Source organism: Pinus tabuliformis, chromosome J (genome assembly GCF_031772625.1).
Source record: "Pinus tabuliformis cultivar Carrire ecotype Pingquan chromosome J, CPIR1, whole genome shotgun sequence".
Taxonomy (NCBI): Eukaryota; Viridiplantae; Streptophyta; class Pinopsida; order Pinales; family Pinaceae; genus Pinus; species Pinus tabuliformis.
The window spans coordinates 318,167,527-318,172,348 of NC_142295.1; the positions used below are offsets into that span (position 1 = coordinate 318,167,527).

The 4,822-nt window shown below is 36.9% G+C and overlaps 1 pseudogene across 1 annotated transcript; it reads right to left on the reverse strand.

Moving 5' to 3' along the window:
• Nucleotides 1-1,402: 1,402 nt before the first annotated feature.
• LOC149227023 (putative UPF0481 protein At3g02645) lies at nucleotides 1,403-3,705 on the reverse strand (annotated as a pseudogene). The gene is made up of 3 exons (XR_016247765.1): nucleotides 3,124-3,705; nucleotides 1,675-3,035; nucleotides 1,403-1,636 (listed from the first exon to the last, which is right to left on the reverse strand). The product of XR_016247765.1 is annotated as a putative UPF0481 protein At3g02645 (transcript).
• Between the last annotated feature and the right edge of the window lie 1,117 nt (nucleotides 3,706-4,822).

A 4,822-nucleotide genomic window follows, 5' to 3' on the forward strand; every position in this document is an offset into this window, starting at 1 on the left:
TTAAAATCAAAATCAAAATGTATATGTGAGTGTGTGGCAATGATGGTGAGAAATGAATTTGTGGTACATGGACCTTGTATTCCAAGGCTGTCTTTTTTTGTTCAAAGGAAAAAAACACTGATTTCCATGAGGATGCATTCCATGGCTATATATTAATCCTGAGGTACTGGGACTATGGCACATTGCGGTTTCTGGAGAGGCTGAGTTAATTTTGTTTCTTGCTTGTTTTGTAATGATTTTTTTTATATTTATTTATTTATTTAACGAGAGGATTTATTAGAACCCAAATATATGAACTAACCAGAGGATTTATTAGAACCCAAAGGTATGAACTAACCTGAAGATTTATTAGAACTTAAAGGGTCTTAATAAGAAAATTCCCAAATAGAAAGACCATAATCAAATTTCCATCACATCAAGACAAACCCATATGACTTCCTCCCAACAACTCCACATCAAACATCATACTCTTCAACACCACAAATAAAAAAATCATCCTCAACACATATGCCACAAATATAAAAATCATCCTCAACACATATGTCATGAACATAATACTTTCTCTTTACATGTTTACTTTAAATCAAAGAAATAAAAAAAAATCTCAAACTTAAATACAATATTATATTTAAAAAAATGTGTGTTAAATTTTTTTTTTTCCAAATCACTATTTTAAAAAAAAAAATCAACGTGAAAATTACATTTTCTGCATTGCAACCAAAAGAATTAACACTTTCCACACCAACATTCAACCTTTCTTAAAAACTAACAATTTCTTGGGTATTAGATTACAACAACAAGCAGCTTAACAACAACTCTAATTCTATTTCATTAGAAATGATATTAAGGAAAAAAAAAAAAAAACCACAATATTAACCTGTATAAAAAGAAAAAGATAAAGAACAAAATATTATGTAAAATTTAACACTTTTCCAGAAAAATTATAAGTTAGAAATTGATGCTATCAATATACTCCATCAAACAATCAACATTTTAGATTAAAAACAAAAATATCTGAATATTTCGTCGTAAGCATGTCATTTAATATTTTTCATTAAAAACAAAAATATCTAAATATTTCGTCGTAACCATATCATTTAATATTATTTTTTTTGATAATAATTAAAGTTATTCAACTTACCGGGCATTATTTTTCCAAGACACATAACAGCACTCTGGCTCGATTTTCACTTTCCTTTTCATTATTCAATATTTGTTTGTCTAACATTTGTGTTTTCTTTCAATAACAAAATTACATTTTAATTTCGATTCCATGACGCAATTAACATTCAAATATTAAATAAATATTTTTATTCTTTCATGTTAACAATATATGTTAAAAAAAAATACTATAAATAAATGTTAATTTACAACATCGAAAAAGTACTATTTCAAAATACTAAAAATACAACATCGGAAACCTGCAGCATCATAGCTAGGTTGTCGTATTATATAAATATATGGTTCAACAATTTAACCAAGTGACGACAATATCATTATCCAAAAGTTACACAAATGAAATTTCGTTGTTGGCTGAAAAATCAGAGAGACATGTACAGAACTGTAACAAAGGCTTCCCTGCCCTGCCCTGACTGCCACTTGGAAGTGAGCCTCCCCTGCCCTGCCCTGCCCTGCCCTGACTGCCACTTGGAAGTGAGCCTCCCCTGCCCTGACTGCCACTGGGAAGTGAGCCTCCCCAGCCCTGCCCTGACTGCCACTGGGAAGTGAAGTGACGCCAAGTACAGAAGAGAACATTTCAACTTGCATGAAAGAAAAGAGCGCTGCCACTGAGATGTGAAGCCTTCCTTGCTCTGCCATCCCACTAGGCATGTGAAGCTTTCCACGCCATGCCACGGTGAAATGAAGTGAAGCTATGGATAGAAAAAGTAACACTGATACATTTCGACCTGCACGAAAGAAAAAAGGGGTGGGAACCATGGTTTTGCCACCCCATACGAAGAACAGGCAACCATATACACTGAAAAGCGACTAACGTAAAGTTCAGCAACTAAATCCAAGCACAATACCGGACTACCATATGATTACTTTTCCATACTCTGTCGTTGAAGTCGGACTTGTTCCCACGACAGAATGGTTTGCAATATACTTAAAAGCAATACGATACATCCTACCAAATTAGATGCTACAAAGCATGCCCTTGGAAAATACTTTTCTTTCAATGCACCACATATCATTGTGTATTCGTAATTCGAGTAGAACGTTGTAACGCCATCAATGGCTGACTCAATTGCTTCATACTCACCCTTCCCCATTGCTTTCCGCATTCCGTTCCAGACACTGACTACTTCTTCGTCCGTGGCCAACCCATTGTGGATTATACCGCCATTTCTCAGCACCTCAACGTCCGCGGCTGTGCTGATCAAGCAGTCCATCAAATCGACATAGCACATCAGCGGTTTCTTTTCCTTTTTGTTAACGAATGCCTCATATGCCACCAAATTTCTCATGACCGCATCTGTTCTCTCCTCCATTTTGATGGTGGGCAAGTGAATCGTGTAGGTTCTGCTATCGAAACGAATTTCGTTGAGATGTTCTACGTGTGCAGCGAACTTCACTCCTTTTCTTCTGAGTTCTACCGCTGATGGGAGAGTGATCATGTACCTCTTTTTCTTCCACATTCGATTGTGTTCTGTATCATCTGTGGGATCCGAGAGCGGATGATATTTTCATACACAAACCCTAAGAGATGTGAATCCGGCCTTAATGAGGGAGCGGCTAAAACATGCGAATCCAGCTTGTGACGTTTGCATAGAAAAGGGGACAGAGCGTGCCAAATGTGCCTTAGAATTGAGTTGAGATCAAGATGTGTACCTGCCTGCCACTGGAGGATCATCTGTAAGGCGAACAAGGGTATTTGATTTTGTAGCTTCATAATATCTTCTTGCACTGCGGCAAACATGGTTCTTTGATTTTCCAGTTTCATAATATCTTCCTCCACTGCAGATGGTAGCTGGTTTTGTAAAAAGAAAAAGCGAGTTGCTTGATCACATTCCCACTCGCGGGTGAAGATCTTCCTAAAATCACCCAAAAAAATAAAAAATTAGAAGCAAATTTAAGTCATAATATAACTAAATATATAACTAGTGGTCAAGGAAAGCATACCTTAAGAATCGCAAAAGGAATAAGCCATCGCGAGCCAAGATCCAACCCAGTTCCTCGTCACTCATGTCATTACAAATATGGAGGAGCTCATACCATTGCCGAATCTTACGACCCTGCACTATCATGTCTGCAACCAGGTTCTTGAAGGGAGGGCGACCAGCTCTGTCAACGAGTATGTGAGGGAGCTCGTCTTTGAATGTTTCATATCTGCCAAGTTGGGGTTTTCCGAAATGCAGAGGACCGAGTGAAACCACCTGCGGCACATAAGCTGCTTCCAACTTTTGACTCGGCAGACGATCCACTATGCTGGAGACGCGTTGGGCGACTGTCGCAACTTCACCCTCCGCCTTTTCGGTTTGCAATGACGAGGGATATAGAATATCTATCCTGTGGGTGTCCATGGTGCGGCAGCTGCAAAACCCAAAATCCTCCTTGGCTTCTACCAAAACCCAAATGGACAGGATCAGAAATCTGGAGATTCAATGCCCTTTGAGGGCGAGCTCATGGGTAAGGGGTAGGTCGAGGGCTCGCCTTTTCCTTGAGGTAAAGAGCTAATTATACGCTCGAAAAGACGGCAATCTTAATCCATTTTTAACATAGTTTAGAGACTCAGAGTGGCTGCATGTACAGAAAAAGTAAACATGGTACACTGTTTATCGATTGCGATTCCTATTTCCAACCCTCGATAGCCCGCCGTTTATCGATTCGGCTCTCCTTTCCTGACCACTGACATGTAATCATTTTTGTTTTTTCGAAGATACTGACCGTGAAAAGCAAAGCAAAAGGACAAATTGATACTGACCGTGAAAAAAGGAAAATATTTCTATTTTTGACGGCCACCGTCTTCTGGGGATGAACATCTCAGGTAGATCACATTGACCGTGAAAAGCAAAGCAAATTGATACTGACCGTGAAAAAAGGAAGATATTTCTATTTTTGATTGGGAGAGCTGCACATTATGATAAAGAGATTTTGACGGCCACTGTCTCTTCTGGTGGACACATGATCCTGTGGCTGAGAGTAGCTGGGAGTCAGAAAATTAGGGTGTACGATTTATGGGTAAAAGTAGGTTTCGTTTTTCAGATGCCTTAATTCTTTATTTTGTTTGGGTTTAGGGATGGGAAATTTTAATCATTAGTCTGGAATTAGTGTTAAATTTAGTTAGTAACGAAAATCTCCGAGCTTTATTTTCAACTTGTAAAAGGAAATAGAAAAAAATAATTAGTTTAATAGGTTTTTATGTAAATGTATTATTAATGCTATTTTTAACTTCAGTAAAATAATTTATTGACTTACAAGTCTTGGTGTATGGCGTATAGGAATCTTGTTTTCAAAAATAATTTATTCACTTACCAGTCTTGGTGTATGGCGTATAGTAATCTTGTTTTCACAACTTTCGATTGTGCCTATTTAATTTAATTTTTTTAAAGATAGTGTAAGAATTTATTGAAAATAAAATTAATTTTTTTTAAAGATATTATAAGAATTTATTAAAAATAAAATAAAATTATTTTTAATTGTATTTTCGGCTTTTATTCCCCTACGTCAAAAAGATCAAATAAATTTTAAAATAAAAAACAAAATGTATCAGTGAGTGTGTTGCAATGATGGTGGGAAGTGAATTTGTGGTACATGGACCTTGCATTCCATTGTTATCTATTAATCCCGAGGAACTGTGAGTCTGGCACATTGGCGCGGT